This window comes from Pan paniscus, chromosome 8 (genome assembly GCF_029289425.2).
Source record: "Pan paniscus chromosome 8, NHGRI_mPanPan1-v2.0_pri, whole genome shotgun sequence".
NCBI lineage: Eukaryota > Metazoa > Chordata > Mammalia > Primates > Hominidae > Pan > Pan paniscus.
Genome location: NC_073257.2, coordinates 73,692,789 through 73,719,054, shown reverse-complemented (window position 1 = coordinate 73,719,054; position 26,266 = coordinate 73,692,789). Strand labels below are relative to the sequence as shown.

The 26,266-nt window shown below is 36.7% G+C and overlaps 1 long non-coding RNA gene across 2 annotated transcripts; it reads right to left on the bottom strand.

Moving 5' to 3' along the window:
• Window positions 1-5,179: 5,179 nt before the first annotated feature.
• LOC103783615 (uncharacterized) lies at window positions 5,180-25,913 on the bottom strand. Of its 2 annotated transcripts, XR_010113189.1 has the most exons (7): window positions 25,743-25,913; window positions 24,018-24,128; window positions 23,143-23,178; window positions 21,924-22,759; window positions 15,844-15,965; window positions 11,735-12,703; window positions 5,180-10,239 (listed from the first exon to the last, which is right to left on the bottom strand). It is a non-coding gene; the product is annotated as an uncharacterized LOC103783615 (long non-coding RNA). The 2 variants fall into 2 exon arrangements; XR_010113190.1 differs by lacking the exon at window positions 15,844-15,965.
• Window positions 25,914-26,266: the final 353 nt, after the last annotated feature.

Here is a 26,266-nt window from a genome sequence, read left to right as displayed (position 1 = left end):
AACTCGTATAGGTGGATGTCGTTTTCCATGACAAGGAAATTCATTGCATCTACCATATCACATAAAAACTCAGACTGAATAGAAGGTGTTCTGGTTTTATGAGAGAGACAGCTCAAAGATGGACCCTTTAAGGTTGCTTCTCTCAGCCGGGAGTGGTGGCTCATGCCTGTAATCCCAGGACTTTGGGAGGCCGAGGTGGGCAGATCACGAGGTCAAGAGATCGAAACCATCCTGGCCAACATGGTGAAACCCCATCTCTACTAAAAATCCAAAAATTAGCTGGGTGTGGTGGCACGTGCCTGTAGTCCCAGCTGCTCGGGAGGCTGAGGCAGGAGAATCGCTTGAACCCGGGAGGGGAGGCAGAGGTTGCAGTGAGCCGAGATTGTGCCACTGCACTCCAGCCTGGTGACAGAGCAAAACTCCATCTCAAAAGGAAAAAAAAAAAAAGAGATTCCTCCTCTCAACTTCACTAGTTACTTGTTTGGCTGCCAGAATGTCCTCTAAAACCAGGAGAAAGAGTAGACAATACTCCAAAAATATTTACCCCAACAGATAAAGAAATGCCATGAATCCAGAGAGATCGATGGTCTAAAATGTTAGTCTCTTGTACAGAAATTATGTTACTAACCATCAAGTTCCTTAACTGTGGGATTTACAACTTCTTGACATAACAGAAACCGTACCTTTCAAGCAATACCTGCCAATGAGTCTGTCAGAAGCAAAGCACTGAAACTGCTGTATTCCTATGTAGGGAGCACTGAACCCTGCTCCTGGTGGAGAGCTCATCTTGAACCTGGCAAACCTATCTTATTTTGTCTATGAAGAACATTTCTAAGCAGGAATTTTCATTTTTGAAACTTCAGGACTTCTGGTTTGGTTACTTACATTGGTGAGTTAGCTACACCTGGAAAATGATGAAGGACTTTTTCCCAGGGGAGTGGTGTTGAGCTGAGACAACACTCTTGAGATGGCAAGAATATTCAGTGTCTCCATCTGTAGGGCTAGCAGAGGGTGCCAGTCCTGAAGCAGGGTACAGGCTCACAGGTTATATAATAATATATCAGGGCTTTTGTAGGAAAAGCAAACCTCTTTGTCAGTGGAATCTTGCAAGGAGACATGATAGAAGTTTCTAGATATGATGAGTATTGTTATTAGGGCAAAAGCATCAAAAGTTGTTTAAATCACCTTTCAGGGAATGCAACATGTATTTATTGGTCATGAACTTAATCAGCCTTGGGATATGGAAAAAGGATTGCAAAACACCAGTCACAGCCATGTTCTTTTTCTATGAAAGGTAAGCCTGTTGACTGGAATAAAATAGATCTCTCCTCCTTAAGTTTTCTTAGCCCATGTTTTCCTGGCCATCATGGGCTCTGATAAATTAAAAGAGCCTCCACAACTGATCTCATTTACAAAATTCTATGAAGATTTCACTCTGTCCAAGTTTTCATGAATTCTTATTGATACTGCAGAGGCATTCACAGCAATTGGCCCTAGTGTCCATGTATTTTTAAGAATGTTTCTCTTGATTTAGGGTTTAAGATTCAGAGTTAACATCAGTTTAAGATTTGGAAATTTGTGTTTAAATAGGAGATTTTTCTTGGCTCAACACAAAGAGGAGGCAGAAGGGTTGCACAAGAATTAGCCAGCCCGGCTTCTAGAAATCTTACAGGCAAATTTAGCAACAAGTTAGCATCCACATAAGTAACCCAAGTGGTCAAACTGAGGTGTGTACGTAGGGCAAACAGAAGATTCCTTGGAAGCCATGCCATCCCTAAAATTCAGGAATGGACTAGTAGGTGATTTAACATTCTAGAGAATGTTTAACAAAAAATTGTTGAATACCATTACCTGCTAATATGTACAGAAATTGATAAAATGTGGTCTCTGTCCTTTAGAACTTTACAGATGACCACAGTCTTTCTATTTTCATCCATATTTGGCCCTGAGACATGCCCCTAGTTTCAGACAGTGTTCAAAGAAAGTTTAATTTCTGCTTTATAGTTCACCAGTGATTACATAACTAAGGCCCTTAATTCTAGCCTTGAATATAATTACTGCTGGTTGACTTACTCATCTCTCATTTTACATATTTATTATTAAAGCTTTTCTATATAAAGAACTCTACAAGCATTCAAATTGTATGAAGATGGCTCACCAGACCAAGTACATAAATTATAGTTGGTGGCTCTTTAAAATCTTAGCAGGCAGCCACCAACATTTGCAATATTTGTCAGCCATCTCTTACATGTCTGTGTCCAAAAGGAGTTCGAGCCTCATTGTCTACATCTATGAAGAGTTATAGCCCACATGTAGTATATAGAGCTTGTTGCATGATGAATTAGGTCTCCAAATAAATTGAGTGAGAGTAAAATGAAAATAAAAGTCCATGATGGGTATGCTTAATGCTTGAAAATATTTAATTCATTTGCACTTAATGATAGTTGCAAGATTTCTCTAAAATTAAGACAATTACCTCAGTGTATATTAGATGTTAAAGCTGACATTGAAGAGAAAAAAATTCCATTTGGACCTTCCTAAGCAAATGGCTGGTGAAGAGACATCAGCTGCATTACATTACTTCTTTCCACATTGGCTAACTAAATTATGTGCTCATTAGTTTATTGGGTTAATAAATGGGAGGCTAAAAAATGTACATGCTCTTACAAGTGAAATACTTTAGAGCCAAAGCAAGCCTGACTAATTTGAGTTAAATTTGAATCCTCTGTCTTTTGTAATGATTCATACCGTGAGACAATGAAAGAGTCATCAGCTTCTAATTCTGATGTGGTCAGTGACCCACCAAGAGAAAACTTGGAAAATCCTCTTCACCAAAGGACCACATCTTCATATCTGTAAAAGGATAAGACTAAACTGATGCTTAGGGCTCTACCCCATCAGATAAAGATCGTAAGGGGTTTTATATTTATGTTTATAACTTTGTCTTGCATATAATAAAATTGATCTGTTGTTACTAAAGCATATTCTCTCAGAGTCAAGTTCACTTAAGGTCTGAGGTACATCCTAGGCTGAGAAACACTCCAGGGCCAAGACCCATGATGTAGCTGCAGCAGTGAAATTGCTGAGCTCTCAAAGGAGAATGGGCTGATGATATATCATCAGGAGATATGATAATGTAAGTGAAAATGCTTTACAAACTATTTCGGGCAATATAAACATCAGGTGTTAGGCATCGTTATTACCTTCTCCATTTACTGAGAGAGATCAACTTACAGACATGACTTCAGCAAGGCCATATAATAAGTCAAGAACAACCTGAAAAAAAGGCAGTTTTTCATTCTGACATTCCTTCCAATATTTATGGATTGCCTTCTACTTGCAAAGTAGCAGTGGGGGAATTAAAATTGTGTCTAAGACACTATCATAATTCGCAAAGAGTTTGCAATCTAATAAGTATGTATAGAACAGCATTGTCTACTTTTCTTTAATGGCTCTATGAGTAAAGAATCATTTTCCCTGACTAGGTTTTAAGTTCTTTGAAGGCCCAAAGTAGACTTTTATTTCTTTTGAATTTCTTGACAATGTTCAATAGACTATTGGACATATTGTCCTAAAAAATGTGGATAGGGAAATAAAAAATAAGCTCTGGAATAGTGTTTAGATTCTCTAAAGTGTTATACAAATGTAAGTTATCATCATTATCTGTGTTTGAAACTTTCTCTAGCGCAACTTGAGAAGACATCTAGACACAGATTTCATTGCTGTAAAATGATTCTGGACCAATAACAACCCAAAGTAATAATACAAAAATATCAACTTTTTTTGAAGATTAATAATATGCTCAGCATTATGTTATATGTTTATATGCAGTATCTTATTTATTACCCACAACAATCCTATTAACTTGAAACTTATTATCTCCATTTTATAAATGAACAGACTAAAGTTTAGTGTGAAACCAAAATCACAGGGTGAGTAGCAGAATGGGAAACTGAATTAAGCATTTTAGTTGCCAACACTTGAAAGGTGGTATTACTGGGATCTGAATCTACCTGATTTACCACATAAATAATATCTAGAATTTTAGATCAATTGAGATTAGTGGTTCTCAATGGAGGATGACTTTGCCACCCAGGGGATTTTTGACAATGTTTGGAGACATTTGAGGACATCACAACTGCAGGAGTCCTGTGGAGCTTAGGGCATAGAAGCTAGGGATGCTGCCCATCATCCTTCCCCACAAAGAGCTGTCCCCCTCCACAAAGAATGATCTGGCCCTGAATGTCCATGGAGAATCCCTGATCTAGACCTCTTTTTCCATGCCTGGATAGTTCTGTTGTAAATTAGTGACTTCCTTCTTATGGCTTAGGCAGTCAAGAAAACGCATGACCTAAAGCCAGCATAAGAGAGTCAAGAATGAGGGTACATTTGTGATCTCAAAGCTTCTGTGGAAGGCAATGCTATGTAGTGTATTTTTTTCCCAGAAGGTAAGAAGAACATCCTCCTTTGATATTTATTACTTTTTGGTTGAATTTGGAATTTGTAAAGGTTAGGTTTATAGGTCGTCTTCCCCCAACAACCACCCCTACTCTTCATCCTAATTTAGACTTATGTCCTATAATTTTCTAAAATATAAAATATAGCTGAAGTCTTTCCTATACTTGAGACTCTTTCCTTTTAATAGTTATATGACTTTATCTATGAGTGGCTAAGATAAATAGCTATAGCAATTTCATGGTACTTAAAGTCACATTTCTTGATAATCTCTGGATTTTCAGGGACCATTAGCGATCCCTGTGTGAATCTTAGAATAATGAAAAGTACATTCTAGAAAAGACTTTAGGTACCCTGCTATTACTGCATTGATTTAGAAACACATTTTTAAATCAATTTTTTTTGCAATTTTAACTTGTAATAAAATGAGTCTTAACCAAAGTGCCCTTTGCAATCTAAATGCTTAGGTTTGAGAACAGCAGGCCAAATTGAGAATTAATTAACATTTTGAAGTCAGAGTGCTATGTTGTTTAATCCTAAATTATACTTCAAATAGGGATTGATTTCTACACTGCAGAAAAACAAGTGTTGCTTCTTCCTGTGCCCCTTTTAATAAAAAATATGGATACAGTGTATTTTGAGAATAAGATTAAATAATTCAATCATTAAATGTTTTTGATGAAGCCATAATAATATTCTATTACAGAATCCATGTTCTCCAAGTCATCTTTATAACTTTGAGAAAACAATTATTACAGAATAAGACAGAAAACCAACCAATATTGAACACATTAGTATAATTTATGTATTCATAAAACTGATAATAGACATTTATTTCTAAAAATTCTTAAAGTACAGGTAATAATGGAACCAGTCAGCAATTTACCACTTGCAATTAATCACTCTCTTCATATTCACAACATTCAATTTTTCTTGCTATTTGAGAGTAATGATTAATTGATAAAAGTTTAACAAGTGCACTAATAGCAGGTGCTCCTAATTGCAAAGTCTTCAGAATGATTCTCCCCAAACCTACCTTATGCTAATTTGTACAGCATTAGTCATAACACTTTATGATTTTACTTTTAAAATGACTTTTCTTTTAGTCACCCTAATTTAATTAAGAATTTTAACTAGTTACATGTATCAAGAACACCAATGAATTTTAAATTTGTGAGTTTGATTACCATAAGAGATTAACAGGAAGACTCATAAAAATGCACGGCTGCCAATTAGAAGCATCAACACTGTGTAAATTAGAATTTGTTAATTGGTTTAGCAAATGTAAATTCAATTTTTTGAAATTTTATGAACTGAAAAATTGATTATATTTTTTGTGAGCCTCCAGAAATATATTAGTGATGATATTTGTTTCAGTAGTTGCTGAGATTATACTTGTGTTTTAGCTACAAATGTTTCTACTTCATTTATTTCAAAAATATCGACTTTAACATTCATTTTTCATCCACACGTTTGCCCCTCACTATCCACACTATTAAGTGCATACTTAAGTACACATTTTTCTTTCATCTGTCCTTCCTTTCACCAAGACAGATAAAATATGCATTCTTGGTAAGGTTTGTTATTTTGTACTTTCAATATTAAAGTGCATGTAATTAATTTAGCTTCCTTAACACTATGTGTTTATGACAAAACCTACAGATGCTTTTACAAAAAATACATATTGAGAAAGCATTTCAGGTATGCAGATTAATACTGTTTGCCTCTAGGAAATAGACCCCGCCATCTTGCATTTTATAATTATAAGAAGAACAGAGCTATAGGTTAGTATACATTGTGGAATGGGGAGGTCTCTTAGCAATGGAAGATCAAAATCTATTCTCAGAGAAATATGGACCCAGTCTGAGTGTTAACCTTCAGTCAGTTAACTCCCATGCTGAGTTGCAGTCAAGAAACTGAGGGTAGAAATTAGGACAGGCCTTAAGTATACTTATGGCTGAGTCTATATACTATAAGTGAGAAAGTGGGGAAGAATAGCGCATTGGGTAACTCTGTAAATTTAGCACTCTGAATTTTCCAGATAATTTGACTGATTTGACTTGTGAACACCCTCACTTTGCCTCCTAACTTCTCCAGCCCCTCCCAGAGGTGTATTTGAAATTACAGTTCTAGATAATCTTTCCTAAAGGTTCCAAATTCAGCAGATAATTATTTGGACACTCAAAACCTCTTGCATCAATACACTATCCTAGGCCGGGCACGAGGTCTCACACCTGTCATCCCAGCACTTTGGGAGGCCAAGGCGGGCGGATCACCTGAGGTCAGGAGTTCCAGACCAGCCTGGCCAACATAGTGAAACCCCGTCTCTACTGAAAATACAAAAATTAGCTGGGCATGGTGGTGCATGCCTGTAATCCAGCTACTTGGGAGGCTGAGGCAGGAGAATCACTTGAACCCGGGAGGCGGAGGTTGCAGTGAGCCATGATCAAGCCACTGCCCTCCAGCCTGGGTGACAGAGTGAGACTCATTCTCAAAAACAAAACAAAACAAAAACCCACTATCCTAAATTATAGTATGTAGTACTCTACCCCAATTATCTCCAAAGGACTAAGACACAGAATGAAACCGAAGGGTACAGGAAGAACAAATTTAGCACCTTCCCCTTTGAACAATAGGAGTAGGAAGGGACTTAACATTAATAGAGGATATGCTTCATGCACTTAGTTCTGTACCTCATTGTCTTTAAGCAGGAACTGGAGCCTAGACAGCTAGACATGCCAACCAAGTAAACGCAAGAAGGCCTCTGACAGGGGCCAACTGCTGCAGGAACCCAGGTTTAAGAGATCTTGTCACTAGGAATCAGTTGGGTTGTAGGAAGCAGAGTAGCCCCTGATTACCAAGAAAGAGGTTGGGTTTATTTCTCTAACCCTGATCCCTTCCTTCTTTCTACTCTGCCCTCCCTGTCATAGTCCTCATGTTATGCTATTTTAAAGGAAAAAAGTGGAAACAACCTCAATTTCCAAAAACAATATACTGTTTAAATAAATGTGGATATTAGTGAAATATTATGCAGCTATTAAGATAATAATGAAGACATATATATGTATTGACATGGAAATCTGTGCATGATTAATTCACTGATTCACTAATATTGCCTCATGCCTCTTCTGAGGAAGGCGCTGAACTAGGTACTTCAGTGGAAAAGAAAACAGGCCTGCACTCAAGAAATTTATGTTCTAGTGGTAGATTCAGTTGATGAAAAACTAAACAAACAAACATATAATGTAATTTCAGGAGTTATAATTACCATGAAAAAACATAAAGCAGACTAAGGGGTCACAGGAGGTGGGAACAGCATTTGATTAGATGCATATTTGAGAGATTTGGGGCCTAAACAATTCTTTAGGTCAAAAGGGTATGAGATATAAGGATAAGAACTTTCCCAGCAGACGGAGATGTCAGGATGAAAGCTCTGAATTGGGAGTAAAAAGGCCAGATACAAGGTGGAAAGACTTGGGCTGGAAAGGAAGCAAAATAGGAGGTAGGACAAAGAACAGAGAGAAAAACCACAACAATGGCAGTAGGTTGGGGATACTCTAGTACTCTCACTCAACTTTTTGTTTTGAGAATGGTAGAAAGAAAGGAGCATTATATGCTCTGAGCTGGTGGTGATTCTGGGTGTACAAGGCATCTCTCAGTAGTATAGTCTATACATATTAACAACCACCAGTGTCAAATGCATTGTCTCATATGCAGTGGGGCATGGGCAAGTGTGGCTGCACCCTATTTATGTTCATTAAAAATAAAAACACTATGTGGGCCAGTCAGATATATCTGTGAGTTCCTATGTGGGCCTTTTGGCTGGATTTTTTTTTTTACCCTCATCTCAAACCTGTTTAGTGACCATTCCAGAACTGAGTGTTCTGGAGGAATCAGAAAATCATGTGTTGCAGTCAAAGGAAACTCTTTGAGTAGGAGATTTTCTCTGGGAGTGCAGCAACTTTCCTTTCCAATTTGTCAACCTTTTTTTTCTCTTTCTTGGATGTACCCTAGGACTTTTTCTATAGTAATCAATGCTGTCTGTCAATTTCACTGTTTTAAGACCTCTCTCATAATGTGGTATTGAACATTTATGGTATGTATATAGAGGGATTCTAATTCTCTAATCTCCACTTGGGGTTTTTTGGGGGAATCCTGGGCAAAACTGTTCCACTTGAAGCCACAATTTTATGGGTTATAAATGAGAAGAATAATATTTATCTTTCCCTTGAGATGGCGCAATAGTTGATTAATAAATGCTTAAAGGGTGTTCTGAAGATTACAAGTGTCAGCTACTATTGTGATTATTATTAGCTGATCCTACAATCTGGAAGTACAATGAGCACCAGGTTATGGCTGACTCTTTCATCTTCTGTACATACGTTCTATACACTGGAAGAATTAAATGTAAGCCCAGAGTAATTAATTAATGTTTATGAAGCATGTTGTGAGTCTCAATTTCTCTAAGTGCCAAGTGCAGTTATGAGAAATACCATAGCTTTTATTTCAACCTTGTAGTAATATTAGATTCTGATTGGCTTCATTTTCATTATAGATCATGTACTCAGAGTCTCATTTCTATATTCTGTGCAGTGTCTGCTAGCCTGCTGGTATAAGTGTCCAATAAGGGCAGTAATAAAGTTGTAATCTGTTTTCTTTTTCTTTTGATTCACCTTCATATATATATATATATTTAAATGGACTACACGGGAAGAAAGAGCTCTTTCATTTTTGGCAAAAGATAATTCTAAATCTCTGCTGATGGGAATATGGAATCTTCTTTCTCCTGATTACCAATCAGGAAAATGAAAACTATTTACTCTGAAAAGTCTAGTTGTATCACTTCTAAATCATTTATAGTCCACTAAGTGCTTTGAATAATGGAGGAGCTAGGAGAGCCCCTGATTTAATTTTGTCTCTGTGTTTCTTCAGTATCTTTGTGCTTTCTTGCATTTAGAGGAATAGCACAGAACAGAGAGTTTAGGTGATTTTTTTAAAGAAAGCTATTAAAAGCTTTTACAAGGGACTTCAGCTTTAATAAAACCTCTCTGTATGCCGAAAGGCCAAATCTCCAGGGATCTGGAAAAAAGCAACCTCAAAGTTAAACATTTGCAAAGCAAACTAAATTCATGAGTTTAACATCATTTTTTCCATCTCCCACCCTTATCTTTCTTATAATAAATACAACATTGGTTCAGTATATTCTTTAACCCAATGTCTCTAATAGATAGCAATATCAAATTATAAGAGCACATATTTGCCTGACATTTTAGTTTATAAAATGCTATATTACATATGTATTAGTTTTCTATTGCTGCCCTAACAAAACTACCATAAATTTAGTGGCTTAAAACAATCACTATTCCGTGCCACTGCACTCCAGCCTGGGTGACGGAGCAAGACTCCATCTTAAAAAAAAAAAAAATCACTATTCATTATTTCTCAGTTTTGTAGGTTAAAAGCCCAGGTTCAGGTTGACACAGCCAGCTGTCTGCTCCAAGTTTCAGAAGGCTGAAATCAAGGTGTCTGAATGGCTCTCTTCCTTTCTGGAGGCTCTGGGAGGGTCTTCACTTCCCATCTTATTCACTTTGTTGGCAGAATTCAGTTCCATACAGTTAGAGGACTATGGTCTCCATTTCCTTGCTGGGTGTTGGCTGGGGTGATTTTCAACTGTTACAGGCAGCCTGCATTCCTTCATTAATGGCCTCATAGTGGATCAAGTCCTTTTCAAGCTTTGAATCTGTCTAATATTCCCTTTTGCCTCATCTCTCCTCTGTTCTCTGCCTGGAAAAAAAAAAAAAACTATTTTAAGAGCTCATGTGCTTTGCCTGAACCCTGCCTGATAATACAGAATAATCTCACCATATCAAGATCTGTAAATTTCACTAAGTCTGCAAGCCCCTTCTGCCATGTAACACAACATATTAGCAGGTTCCAGAGATTAAGGTGTAGACATCTTTGAGGGGAGACTGTTTTTCTGCCTGTAATTCCATAGAATTATCATACCAGGCAAGGTGGACAATATTATCCTAATTTTATAGATGAAGAAATACGGTATTTCAGTAGCATAAATTATTTGGCCCTGGTCAAAGAGCAAATAAATGGCAGAGCCCAAGAGTAATGACTAAAATTCTTTTGTCATTTTTAGTTATTTTTGCTTTTAATAAACATTTAAAGGGCTCATGGTAAGTGTCGGATTTCTATATCAAATATGAGAATACAGGGATGAAAGATGTCTCTGAATTTAACAGGTTCATAATCTTACAGGCAACACTGAGAAATGTCCAAGAAATTTAATATAGTTTGTAAAGGCTTGATGAAGAACACAGGAGTATAATCTCAGGGAGTAAAATAATTGGGCATTAAGAAAACCTTTACAAAGAAGGTGATCTTTGAAAAGTCTCCTTCAAACCACATAGGAGTTCATCAGTTAGATAGCCAAGGTATAGTGGGAACAGCATATGTAAATGCTTGGTGTCAAGAAATGCTAGGGCTTCTTCAAGACCCTGCAAATGAGGTGAATGGCACCAGTAGAGAGGAACTGACAGATAAGCCTGTGAAGGTGGGTATAGCTATACTGTGAAGAACGTTTTAAACAGCACTGTACACCTCCATGGTAAGGAAGAGTTGAAGCATTTAAGCCAGGGTTGACATATTCCAATATGCATATCAGAAAGGTATAAAATAGGGGACTCAATAAAATGAGCTGAGATGGTGAACAATGGTGATCATTAAATTTAAGGCACTTGCTAGGTATTTTGAAGATTACAAAAAATATAAATGATACATAGGTCCCCACAGAGTTTTTCGTCTTATGTCAAAACCCTTGGTTGCAAGGAACAGAAACCCGATTCAAACTAACATTAGCTAGAAAAGCAGAATATGTTGTTGATTCACATTACTGAAAATCATGGGGCAGATGACTTCAGGCAGAGCTGGATCCAGAGGCTCATTTGATGTCATCAAGGGTCTATCTCTCTCCATCTCTGACTTCTGTCCTCCTCTTTTCTGGAATCACTTCAGAGAACTTTCCTTTATGTTGCAGCAAAGATGGCCACAGCAATTTTTGGATTTGCATTATCCATACAGCTAATAATCCCAGAGAGAGGAGCAGTTCCTTTCTCCCACCACCCATATTATTCTGAAAAAATGGACTCTGATTTGTCTTGCTTACACATGCCCAGCAATGGACAAATTACTCTGTTTACAGGGATAGCATACTCTAAATAGCTTAACTTAGTTATACACCCACTTCTGTATCAGGGAAAATGCAACCAACCTTATGTGTTGGAGTCAGAGCATTTCCTGAAATAGACAAATGACAGATTTCCTGAAGCAGAGAACGACAGTTAGGCAAATATAATAGGTCTCCAACACACAAGCGTACAAATCACCAGAGAGTGTTATTAAAATGCAGCCTGTGGGCCGGGTGCGGTGGCTCACGCCTGTAATCCCAGCACTTTGGGAGGCCGAGGCGGGCGGATCACGAGGTCAGGAGATGGAGACCATCCTGGCTAACACGGTGAAACCTCGTCTCTACTAAAAATACAAAAAATTAGCCGGGCGTGGTGGTGGGTGCCTGTAGTCCCAGCTACTGGAGAGGCTGAGGCAGGAGAATGACGTGAACCCAGGAGGCGGAGCTTGTGGTGAGCAGAGATCGCGCCAATGTACTCCAGCCTGGGCGACAGAGCGAGACTCCATCTCAACAACAACAACAACAACAACAACAACAACAACAACAACAAATGCAGTTTGTGATTCAGTAGTACTGGAAGAAGGCCTGAATTTCTGCATTTTTTTCAAAGCTCCTAGGTGATGCTGATGCTATTGGTCCACGGCCCATATTTTGGGTAACAAGGCACTATACTATCTATTGGGGTAGCCAAGCCGAGCATGTAAAAAGATAACCATAATAATAAAAAATGCAAGTTGTGATTCAAGGTGATGACAGAAGAGAGGTAAAAAGGGGGATTATCAAACAAATTTCAACGACAATGGGTACCCCACAGTAACACAAAGAAGGATATCCCTCTAGGATACATTAAAAGCGTCAAACTGTGGTCTGCAGTTAACCTGATAGGTTTTCAAGGGGTCCATGAGGCCAAAACTGTTTTCATAATAATATTAAGATGTTATTTTATTCTTTTTCCCACGCTGACATGTAGTGATGATTGTACAAAAGCGATGGTAAGTCAAACTGCTGGCACCTTGAACAGTAGTGATAGTTTCATCACCGACATGCCCTCACCTTATTAAAAAAAGGAAGAAAACAAGAAATGTCACTTTTGTTAAAAAATGTACCCAATGAAGCAGACAACATTGTTAATTCATTAAATCCCAATCCTGAATTTTATTAGATATTTTTAACATTCTGTGTATTGAAATGGGAATTATGTATAAAACATTCTGCTGTATGATGGTCTTCAAGAGGAAAAACACTTGTGAGATTTGAGTTACAAGCTCAAGTAGCCACTTTTTCATTGAACACATTTATTACGTGTGAGAGTGACTGACAGATTATGGCTATTTTGACTTTGGTATTTGGATGTTTTCTTAAAAATGAATGAATGAGTCTCCTACTTCAAAAAATGATAGCTTTCATTCTTAATAATAACATTAGAGCTTTCCAGCAAACATTAGAACTTTGAAAAATATGTCCCCATGATCTTGATGGCATCTTAGTTCTGAAAAGCTTAGGCGTTAAGACTGATGGTATATTAATAAACACAATTTTAAAGTTGCTGTGTAATCATTTGGTTGATTTACATCATTCAGTGAGTCAAATTTTCCAAATGGCCAATGCACCATGTTGCAAAGTTATTTGTACGTGAAAAATCCATTGGAAGTGCAAGACAGACACATAGACATCGCTACAATATGTACCAAAAATTCATTGATGTGGTTCCAGATTCCATATTGCAACTAAACTTTAAGAAACTATCTCTTTCCAAGTTTAGTTCCAAAGAAGGGTATCCACAATTATCTTACAAAATGAGTAAAGTACTCTTCTCTTTCCAAAATACATATCTGTGAGGGCCAGATTGTCTTCACATACTTCAACCTAAACATATATTGCAACAGATTGAATGCAGTAGCTGATATGAGAATTCAACTTCTCTGAAATCAGGCATTAGGGAATTAGCAAAAATGTGAAACAATGCCATTCTTGTCAAAAATGATTTCTTTTTGGGCCTTGGAAAACATAGTCATTTTGTCATAAAACTATTTCATTTATTTTAGCATGCATTTGGTTTAATGTTATTTTTAATAGCATTAAAGTAGAAATATTTAAAATTTTTCCTCAGTCAAAAATTTTCTAATTAGGTAAATGTTTATTGGTATAATCTACATAAATAAAAGCTCTTTGGGATTCTTAATAGCTTTTAAGACTATAAAGTGGTCCTGAGACCAAAATGTGTGTGAACTACTGGGCAAGGCTAATCAGAAAAACCTGAGATTGCCAGGTTTTTACTACCTTTTAATTATGGAGTATATTATAATAGCACAAAACCATGGGTCCTTATTCCTTGAATAAGCTTCCATCATCTAGTTGGGTGTTGTTAATCTTTTGGATAAGGTATTTGGAATAGGCCCTGTGCTTTAAAAATATTTCAGACAAAAAAAAAAAAAACCACAGAAGTAAAAAACAATACCCATAAATAAATATAATTAGTCTCATTTAAATGCCACAGAGTATAATACAGCATTAAATGTTTGTACTTTTACTTAAAATGTGATTCTTCAAAATAAAATTTAGAGATCAAGTCTCTCACATTTCTGAAATAAATACTATGTGGCAGGGCTTCTGTTTGTCCCAGTTTTCTTTCTCTTTCTAGCTCCTTCCTTCCTTCCTTCCTTCCTTCCTTCCTTCTTTCCCTCCTTCCTTCCTTCCTTCTTTCCCTCCTTCCTTCCTTTCTTCCTTTCTTTCCCTCCCTTCCTTCCTCCCTCCCTCTTCCCTCTCTCCCCCTCCCTCCCTCTTCCTCCCTCCCTCCCTTCCTGCCTCTCTCCCTTTCTTCCTTCCTTTCCCTTCTTTCTTTTTTCTTTCTTTCTTTTCTTTCTTTCTTTTTTCTCTCTCTTTCTTTCTCTTTCTCTCCCTTCCTTCTTTTCCTTCCTTCCTTCCTTATCTCTTTCTTTCTTCCTTCCTCTTCTTTCTTTCTTGCTTCTTCCCTTCCTCCCTCCCTGCCTCCCTCTCCCTCCCTGCCCTCTTTCTTTCTTTCTTTCTTTCTCTTTCTTTTCTTTCTTTCCCTTCCTTCCTTCCTCCCTTCCCTTCTCCTTCCTTCCTCCCTTCCCTTCTCCTTCCTTCCTCCCTTCCCTTCTCCTTCCTTCCTTCCCTCCCTCCCTTCCTCCCCCTCTCTCTTTTCTTTTCTTTTCCCTTTCTTTCTTTTTTCTTTCTTTCTTCCTTCCTTCCTTCCTTCCTCCTTCCTTCCTTCTTTTTTTCTTTTCTTTCTTTCTTTCTCTTTGCTTTGCTACTGCTTTTTGAGATGTCAAAACACGCTTAAATAGTTGTTGAGAGTTGGTCCTCATTTTTCAGTACTTTCCTTTCCCTTTAATGCTAAACTAAAGGTTGGGTCACTAGAGGGTTGGTTGATAGATATATTTTACCCGAGATTACCACCTCAGGATGAGGTCATAAAGCTTATTATGTGAATGGTCATATTTCTTCCACCTGAAAACAAAGCTTTAGAAAAAAAACTTTAGCATTCCCCATAGGAAGATTTGTACCACTTGCTATTTATCACATATTATTCCAGATGCCTTACAAATGTTGACACATTTAAACCTCTTAACAATATTATGAAGAACCTATGAAGACATTGGAGCCCATGGAGGTTAAGTTACTCATTCAAGATCATACAGCTATTGAGTGATAGAGAGCCCAGGCAATCTGACTCCAGACATGTGTCCATAACCGAAGACATTATGCTGAATTAGTGTGTTGGAGATCATTTAAAAAACAATATTTCAAATGAAGAGTTGCTTAATTTTGGTGGGAATAATCTTAATTAGGATTTACTTCTTCATTGGACACATACCCTTGTGCTTGTAAGGCTTCCAAGAAGAGATTCAGGAGAGGTTTAGGTCACGGGAGATACAACTTAAAATAATTTAGAGTTTGTGGAAATCTAGTAATGCTCCTCAAACGTTGCCAGCAAAATACCCACCAAAAGTATGCAAAAGTGTGCAAACCTGGATTCTCTGTTACAAATGACAAAATGTCTCTGAAATTTCATACTTTATCTTGTTTTCGAATTTTGCATATGATAATACTTTAATATGAAAATCATGTTTTAAGTTACTCCTCAATGAATAAAAATAATCATCCAAGAGATCAGCTGCCACAATCTTTTGTAGCTTGGAGTGGCTCCTGGCACATTGTACCAATCTTACCTGGAGAAACCTAGCTCCATAGAATACTTTTGGAAGACCATGGAGTATTTGTTTTTCTGTGTCTCCTCTTTGTGCACTACTGCTCAGGCACTCCATACCAGCCAGAATTTGGTTGCCCAGTTCTAAATAAAATGTTAAGAAGAGGGCTCCATGTGAGAAACTGTGTACACTAAGTAGGTTTAGTGAAGTCACCCAACGGTCCTTCTTTAACTTATGCCAGTAGTTGCAGTATCAAAAGTCTAAAGAGATTAACCAGGTAACTTGAATGAATGAAATAGGTCAGGTATGCATATTATAGGAAATGTTGGAGACTCAGATAAATGGAAGGCATATGCACTATTTAATGTGAGATAAAGTACACACCTCCAGCCCACTAAGAATGGGGATCAGGTCGCCACATGTTTTGATCTTTAAAAAATTAGAGAAACAATTTAAATTATTATCTGAAATTTTTTGATTTTGGTAAAAAATACAGTTTTATAAAATATGTGGACAACAAACGAGTTTCACACCTATATGTTTTATCAACTTTCAGTAAAGGTAACACCATTTACGTTGCACAATTATGTATGTCATTGATTGTTAAGTAGGCACTCTCTGGCTGCATGTGTGTCAGAGAAAGGGTGAGAAGAGAAACTTTTGCCCTCTGATCATCTTAAAGTTTTTGTTTCTGTCTACTTACAAGTCCCAAGAGGAGAATTAGGATGTCTCTTTCTGAATAGGATAAAGAATGACCTCTTTTAACACATTGATGGTATCATCCTCTAAGGAACATACATTTCTTTTATTCTCTCTCTAATGGAAAAGTGGAACAACTTTTTCCCATCCTCTGAAAAGTTCTCTGTATGTTGAAATAGTTACTAAGGCTCTCCTTGTTCACATTTTTGCTTTCGTCAGACAAAATAACCACAAATCCTAAAGTATTTCTTTAAAGATTTCTTTTCTTCTTTCTTTTTAATTATTTTCACTGCAGAACTATGGACCCTTTTCAAGTTTCCCATAGCTTTCTTACAACATGGTTGCTCTGGAATAGCTTGTCCTCATAACAGTTTAGCCAAAGCTAAATATGAAGAGAACATTATTTGCAGTTACATTTTATGTCTTTATGTTATTTTCAAACAGCATTGCATTTCTGACTGATATGTAACTTATAATCTGCTGCAATCCCTACATCATTTCCACTATATTTATGCATAGCCAGTTCTTTTTTTGTCCCATAATTTGTAACTTTAACTGCCTTATAATTCATCTTATATACTTCCCTTTCTGTTTATTTTTTTTCTCCATTCTGTGTCCAGAATGTTGGAGCTTTAATGGCTATACCTACATGGTGCCCAATACATAATAGGTGCTTAAGACAGGTTTAATGAATGAAATAACTAAACCAAGATTAGGCAATATATTCCACAATAATTTTTATTGGCTCTAACGCAATATAGATTTATTGAATCTAGTAAAATCTAGTAGAACCTTTTTCCATACTTGACCAAACGTTTGGACTTTATCTAGAGAAAGATCTTTGGTTAAGCCTTGGCTCTTGCTTCTTATTAGCTATTTAGTTTGGAAAAATCATTCAAATTCTCTAAGCCTTTGTTTTCTCCTCCAGAAAGTGTGTATAATAATAGCTACCTTTGAAGTTATTGTGACGTTTATATGAGATATTGCATGTAAAATGCTTTAAAGTGTTCTTGATACATAGCAAATTCCCCCAAAATGCTAACTCATAAGAAAATGTAACACCCAAACCACTATATGTGGATTAGCTAAACAGAGGGATGTTTTTCTCAGCTCATGTTTTCCCTTCTGAAAGGATTTATGCTGGAAATTATTTTTGGACTCTTAAGAATTATTCTTCAAGGTATTCTCTCTTGATACCTAACTTTCTCATCTTTCTTCTCAAATTGAATGCATAGCACACATGTTTAGTCCCAGAAAATACTCACTACAAAATGTTAAGACTTCAAAATCAGCAGTAGCATCAGTTTCATCTTTTCCTATTATCTTGAGATAATAGAAAAAGAGATAAGAATCTAAATGGAAAGAATAGTCCACTGATGCAATAAAATAAATGTATAACTGACATTGAAATACTTCAGAGAAGAATAAAATTTTTGAGAATTCAGTGAAGAGGGATGGTACCTTTGGAAAAAAGGAATCAGGTCTTATACAGAGTGTGTGCTCAAGGAGATATAGGGTAAATGTCTCTTGGGTGATGATGGCAGAGATGGGGGTGATGATGGCAGAGCTGGTAGTGATGATGATATGGGTGAGTTACCATAACACGGAAAAGAGGGCTTGACCCCTACAGGAACAACAGAGTATTCGATATTCCAGTGAGTATCCGAGTATGGCAAAGCTTTAGGAATGTAAAAGTAAGAGGAAATGACAGTTCAGAAGTGACTCACAGCAACATGAAAATAACAAACCGACAGACTTCATGGATGCTAAAATTCACAATTTAAAAATGGCCACCTGACACGCATGCCTCAGCAGATGTTGTAGTTTAAAGTGAAGATTTACAGTTTCTTTGGCAGGAAGTGAGTTGCTCAGGAAAAGGATTTTTATAAGGCTTCTTAATTGTCATCAGATGATAGGATTTAGGGATGGCATTTGTTAGCACAAGTTGCTATAAGGTGGTAACTTACACAAAGTTTACATTAAGCTTAGGATTCATAATGACGATTTTCAAAATCCAGATAACCTTGCAAGGCAATTTTCATTTTCAGTCACTGTAGAACATTATTTCCTACTCAGAACAACTTCAAAATTATATGTCCCATGGACACACTGAATTTCATTTTTACACCTTTCTAGTTTTACCTACACTGGGAAAATGGTCATTGACCTGAGACAAATAAAAATCAGAAGATCCTAGAGTTATTACTCTTATTGTTAGGCTTATTCTTGGATTACATTTTTTTTCATATTGAGAAATACAACACCCTTAAAATTATAATGTGCCAGTGGCCCTAATATTTGGAGAGTCAAATTGTATATGGATCCACTTGGGATAATTGCATATGCAAGTGTCTGGAAAAATAGTGAAACTGAAACTAGTTTAAGAATCAAATTGCAAAATTTTGTTTTGGTTCTACCATTCATTATCTGTGTGTCATTTGTTAGGCAAATACTTTGACCCTTACTTCTCCCTTTAGTTAAATGGAGATGATTTCACAATGGCTTCACAGTGCTGTTTGATAGGACAAAGGAAATAATGTAAGGTCATTGAAAAACCACAAGGGTTGAGGAAACATACATAAGGCACTACTATTACTAGCTACTAATACTGCTTCTACTACTGTTATTACTGCTATTATAACTGCTGTCACCATCACTAACAGTATTACTTTCGTCTTGGGTTTGATTTGAGTAGCTATTTCTTATCCAGGGTTCGAAGGTGAGTAATATATAGATATACAACATATATACTATATTCCTCTGATACCTATATAATTAAAACAGTGGAAGATTAGGTAAAACATAGTAATATGCTTTTACATATTTACTTTTAACAAAATACATACCAATTGTAAAAATGGGTTAAAAATAATACAAAATTATGATGTAAAAAGTGAAGTATTTGAATAAATAAACAGAGGGCTCTCCTCTGTTATCCTTTCCCAGTTCCATTCCCTAGAGGTTATTCAGTCTATGCTTTTTCAGTGTACTTCTCTCAAGGCTGGTTGTTTCGGGAATGAAATAAGTACATCTTGGGTGTAAACACTGTTCCAGCTATGCAAGTGCCTACACAAGTAAGCAAGTCAGCAAGTTAGTCTTCAAATACTTTGCCTTCTAGTGGGAAGACAAACTATCTTAAAACATCATCATTAGCAAATAGATTTTGAGTGCCTGTTACCTACAGGGTGGAGTACTGCTTACACTGAGAAGTACGGATTCTCAGCTTTCCTTTTTCTTAACCTTCATACAGGCTGTTGTTCTCTTCTATCTATATTCAGCATATAGCATCACTCCTTTTATTTTAAATAGATTTTCAGCTTATCTCACAGCTCTAAGTTTATAATTTATTTGTTCTGGAATGTGTTCCTTATGACGTATAGAGAGTCGCTGATTTCAGTGATCCCATATACCTGAGTTCTTTTGCAGGTTGCCTAAAGAGAGTGAATAGCATTTGTTTTAAATGGAGTGGCTGGAGATCTGAGTGAAAGACAGGATCTGGTAGGCAGGTATGTAAATGGGCCTGCCACAGATTGCCTAAGTTTGGCTAGATTGGGCTAAAATCTGGTTTCTGATATTGGTATGACTAAGGTTATGTATGGCTGGCACAGGTGAGGGCATAGAGGGATGCTGGGCCAAGAAGACGTTAAAAACATGCTTTAACTTAAAATTAGAGCTTAAGCATGTCTCCATGTACATTTAAATGACTTCACAAGAGTCAAGAATATGCTATAATTGCCCTAACCATTTACCATTCTGCATTATATTATTTCCAGCATTCTGTTATGAATAATGGCTGTAAGGAATGCCTTTGGGCATACATATCTCTTCACATTTATACTAATTTCTTTATAATAGAGTCCCTAAGGTAGAAGTTCAAGTCAAAGGTTATAAAAATGGTAATGACATAGTTACAATTTTTATATCACCTAACTACCAGACCACAACAATTTAACTCACAATCATTAATGCTCGAGATGGCCTGTCTCACGGGTTCCTCCTCCTCACCCTACCCCCTGCAGATCCTTCTTTAGTTAATCTCTGCTAATTTGATAGGACAAAAAAGGGATTGTGTTCCCATTTTCTTGATTGCCATATCTATTAAATATTACTATTTCTTCCTTTGTGAATTGCTGATTGGTATGGAAATCCTCATACAAACCTTAACAATTTGCATGAGCTTTTTATATAGAAGTGATCTCAATCCATTGTGATACTTATTGTAATATTTTTTCCAGTTTATTTTTGCCTTTTAATTTGAATTATATTTCATTTATAGAATAACAATTATTTTATGAGAATATAAACAAAAAATAAAATTCTAAGCCCTGCCAACCCCTCTTTTTGGCCAAGGGCATTCCAAAGTTAACCTGAAAAACTAGTTCAGGCCATGATGGAAAGTGGAGGTCAGACATGCCTCATTATACTCTCCTCCCATTAGAATTCAGGCACCATGACCTACCAGCATCGACATTAAAAAAGAAATCTTAAGACCGACAAAACAGACTTTTTGTAGCAATGATACCAAATTCCAACCTGACTAGCATAGCATCACATGACAGATAACAGGCCCTGAAAAGAATCAAAGCATTTTACCCCAAAATATATTTCTTTGACATATTTTCAAATGGCCCTTCGTTTAATAAGAAGTAATTTACCATTTACGTCTCTGAAGCCAAATAGCTGGAGGTTTCATCTACATAATAAGAACCTTGGCTTCCACAAACCCCCTTATCTTAACTCCAGGAATTTCTTTCTGCTGATTTCAACTCTTCAGGCAAAACAACTCTTTCAAAGATTTGCCAGTCAGTAAATCTTTGAATCCATCTATGAACTGGAACACCCCCCTCCCTCCCACCCCTGCTTTGAGATGTCCTGCCCCTCCAGGCTGAACCAATATACACCAACATGTATTGATTGATACTTGTCTGTAACTTCTGCCCACCTAAAATGTATAAAATCAAGCTGTGACCCAACCTTCTCAGGACCTTCTGAAGCTGTTCATGGGCCCGTCCTTAAACTTGGCAAAACAAACTTCTAAACTGATTGAGAGAGAGGAGTCTCAGATACTTTTTGCTTTATAAAATCAAATAAGTGATCTTTTAAATTATGTCATTTCTATTAAACAATGTAATAAATTAAAGATGATAATGCAAGATCACTTAATAACTCTAAACTACTACTACTAGTATTATTATTAGTATCGCTACTAGTACTAATATTACTAATGCCACCACCACCACTATCATCACCATTTTCATTTGGACTATACAGAATAAAATGTGAAAGTCTGTCTTCATCTCCCCCCCTCACCCAAACCCAAATCAGAGATAACTACTAGCAGTTTGATGTATATCCTTTAGAACTTTTCTTTTATATGAATTTGCAATCTTCTTTACACTTACCCTTCTCATCCCATCAGTCATTGAATCCAGTGGATGCAACTTTCAAACTGCATCTTTAATTTCCCGTGTATTTTTGTTTCAAAGCCGCTTTTATAGTCCAAGTCATCATCATCTCTTACAATAGCCTAAAAGTGGCTTCCAACTTCAATTCTGTCTTCTCAACAATGCATTATCTTCACAGTGGTCCACAATGATCATTTAAAAATGCACTTTCCTTTCAAGCCATGGAGTAGTTTTCCATTACAATTAGATTAAAACACACATCCTTAACCAGTTTATAAGGCCCTGCAGGGACTGGCTCCTGCCTGTTCCTCCAGTTTCCTGCATTACCTCTTTTCTGCTTACCAACAGTATTTTTATTTTTTATTTCCTTGAAGCTGTTTTCCTACTCAAGCCACATACTATTTCCTCTCCTCGGGATGCTCTTTCCTCCCTATTCTCTTTGCCTAACTAACTCCTACTCATTCTTCGCATTAAAGATTACTTCTTCAGATTTGTCTTTTCTCAGTTTCACCAAACTAATTACATTTCTCTTTTCATACTTTGAGTTTTCCATTGTAATAGTAATATCAATTATTAATAAAAAATCATTTGTGTAATTGTTTACTTAACTAAACAATTTGCATTCCTCAGTAGGTCATAAGTTCCATGAAAGCTAGGACACGGTCTCTGTCTTATTCACTTATTTGTAGGGGGTAGGGAAGGTTACTATCCAGGATAGGGCACCAGGAAAACTTCTGAAGTGCTGAAAATGTTTTAGATCTTCATTTGAGTTGTAGGGACAGAAAGGGTGTGATAACTTTCCTCAACCATCATAAGGGTCACAGCTGATACTCCTATAACAAAAGACAAGTTTACAAGAGAAAAACATCAATTTATTTAATCAAAGTTTTTTTTGTGACATGGAAGCCTTCAAAAATGAAGACTCAAAGACTCAAGGGGAAACTGTCTGTTTTTGTCCTTAAACTGGGGACAGCCATGTAGAAATGTGATTGGACAAAGAGGTATCATCTAATTAATGGTGATACACTCAGGTGAGGAAGCCAGTAAGGCCTATCCATGCAGACTCTTCTTGGCTTCTCTGTGTAGCATCCTTTCCTCATGGGTATGGGGCTGGTCCCCTCTGGAATGAGGGTATTCAAAAGAGAAGGGAGAGAGTAATTTTTGTAGGTTTTAGGACTTGCTGTGGGGGAGAGGGCTTCCAGTTTCTATGACTTACCTTGGGAAGGGAAATTCTGGTTGCTTTGACTCACTTCTGTGGAGAAAGGAGTGGGAGACAGGAGAGCAAGAGAAGGTCAGAGAGAACTTGCTTTTGAGGCCCTTCCAGTGTTCTTCAGTTCACAGTACTCAGCATGTCAAAGTGCCATACTTATAGGGTATCATTTTCTGAGCCCCACAGAGTGATGGTTACAGAAATGATGACATTTATTTTTACATGTATATAAATATATAAATTTTTAAAAACTCTTAAGGTTTGTGAAATTTATTATATATACATATATTATTAATATTATATATATTCATCAAGTAATCAAAGACATACACATTTCAAATTTTCATAGTGAGTGGCAGATTGTGCTTCGGAAGCTATAACAATTTATATTCCACCAACAGATATGAAGATACTCTTTTCCAACAATATGACAAGCAAAAGGTAGTGTCTCATTGATTCCCAAATTTTCTTCTTTGATTATTAGTAAAATTGAACTATGATAATATTTTCAATCCATTTGGGACTTATTTCAGTATATAATATAAGGAATAAATTTATTTTTTCATCCTGTTGTCCCAGAATTATTTATTGAATAATCTTTCCCTTCCTCTTTGATTTGTTATGCCATTAATCTTTATCATATTTTATGATGTCAATGGCCTTGATAATATAATACATTCTTGTATATTGTAGGATCTGTTTCTAAGATATCTATTCTCATCTATTCATTTGTCTCTTCATTATTGTACTAGTGACATGCTGATTAAATTAATAGAATGTTAAAAAAGTCATCCTCATTAATCTTCTTTTTCAAATTTAAAAAGAATCCTGATGCTTTAAATTATGTCTAAAATGGTTTTGTTAAGTTAAAAAGTACCCACTGAGATTTTAATTTGCAATTCATCTTAGGTTGGTTCCTCCTCAGGGAAACAGATGCTGAGATGGAGATTTGCATGCAGGAAGTTTATTTGGGAATCTCATGGGAATAACACCTGTAAGAGAAGAGAGAATGCAAAGGGAGAAGTTAAACTGTGATGGAGTTGCAACAGAGGCTTCAGCTGATTCCATAGGGAGCTCTGAGGCTAGAATTGTTCTTCTGAATTGACTGGAATTAAACAAAAGAGCTACAGCAACCAGTTAATGGACAAGCTACCGCCAAGAAAAAGGTGTAGCGGGCAAGGCCAAGGGCAGTTTCTGGAGAAAGACTCAGCTACAAGCTGTCAGTAACCAATACTCTCAGTCTCTGGGAATGAATGCCTTGATCTTGAATAGGAATATGGGCAGTGCACCACAGCATCCATGTCACAATTTTTACAATCTTGCTTACTTTTCCAGGAAAATGATTAGCTTTCCCTTTTATTCAGTATTTTATATTTTAAATAACTTCCTTAGACTAAAAATACAAAAGAAAACCATCAGAAAAATTCAGTAACTTTTCTGTGCAATGAGTAATAGATAAACAGAAGCTCAGTAGATGGGAATCATGCATTCAAATCAATAAGATACTGTAGCAGAAACAAATAACAATCTTTTACTCGATATTAGTGGAAAGTATAATGTGGTTCTTAGAAAGATACATAATCTATTCCTTTGTTTCCCTTTGGTTTTTCCAATCCCTTTCATCCTCCTTGAGCTATGAGTAAACTTTAAGAGCTTCCTCTCATTCTTCTTCCTCCTTAAACTCTGCATCTTTTGACAAAGCTGACCATCAAACCCAACATTTGTATGTCCAGATGTCTCCTGAGCATCTCTTTCATCTTGATAGACTCATTATTTTCCCCCCTCAAACCTGTTTCTCCCATATGTTCTCTTCAGGGCCATCTCCAGCTCTTTCTCATAGTCTACTTTTAGTTTATGGTCAGGACCTGCCACGCCTACCTATGAGATGGGTTTGAAACTCCTTCTCATTTTATTCTTGATGCTATAAGCAAAAATAACATCGATATTATTTCTCATATGGGGCAATAATGTAAACTCCTAACTGATTTCCATGTCTCTAATTGTTTCCATCTGTAACCAGTTATGTCATTGACAATACCATCATCAACACCAAAGTTCAAATATTTTGATGACTACTGCTCACAGAAAAAAAAATCTAAGTGTGCTCACATGGAATTCAAAGCTCTGCATATTCCGGACCTCACCTAGCATCTTGGTCTGTAGCCCAGATTTACCATACTGCTTGCCCTCTCATGCCTCTTGTTTATATTGCTTCCATGTGTCTCTTTTCTTTGTTATAAATGTAATTTTCCCTTTGTCCCTCCCCAAAGACATTCTATTCATTTTCAAGATGAAGCTCAAATGCTACCTCAGTGAAGAGTTCTTAGATTCCCATAGTAGAAATCAATTGTGCATCCTCTTATTTCCAAATGTGCTTTGTTTATGCCACTCTTGCAACATGTATCCCGTGTATGAATATACTTGCATGTATGACTCCCTGAATACACTTGAGTTTTGGAAGGCAGGAGCTGTTTATTTTATTCATCTTTGTATTCTTCACAGAGTCTGGCCTAGCCTAATTCTTTATTGTGCAAACTATATGGTTGTGGAATATAATTCTGATGTCTAAGGCAAGGGTGTAATTGTTTCATTCATTCTATACTCACTGAAATGCATCTAGAGCTGTGCTGTCCAATATGGTAGCCACTAGCCACATGTGGCCATTTAAATTTAAATTAATTAAAATGAAAGGAAAGATTCAGTTCCTCAATCATACTAGCCACATTTCATGTGTTCTAGCAACCACAAGGGGCTCATGGCTACCTCCCATGATGACCACTGCAGATATGGAACATTTCCATTGTCACAGAAAGTTCTACTGAACAGTGCTGCTCTATCGGATTTGCATTAGAATGCTTTCAGCTGCAAGTAATAGAATTCTCAACTCATATTGAGTTGGGCTCCTCAAAAGCAGACCCTGAGACAAGGTTTTGGGCTTATGTAATTTATTTAGGAGGTGACCCCAAGGTCAAGTAGAGCACATTTTTAGGAAAAATAAAAGTAAGAAAAGGAAGCTAAAAGAGCCAGTAAATGGCATATTAATATGAAGTTTCTACCGTAGGCAACTGGGACTCCTTTGGAATCCTCTGAGAAAACTCACTTCAGAAATGAGTGAGTTTCTGAACTCACT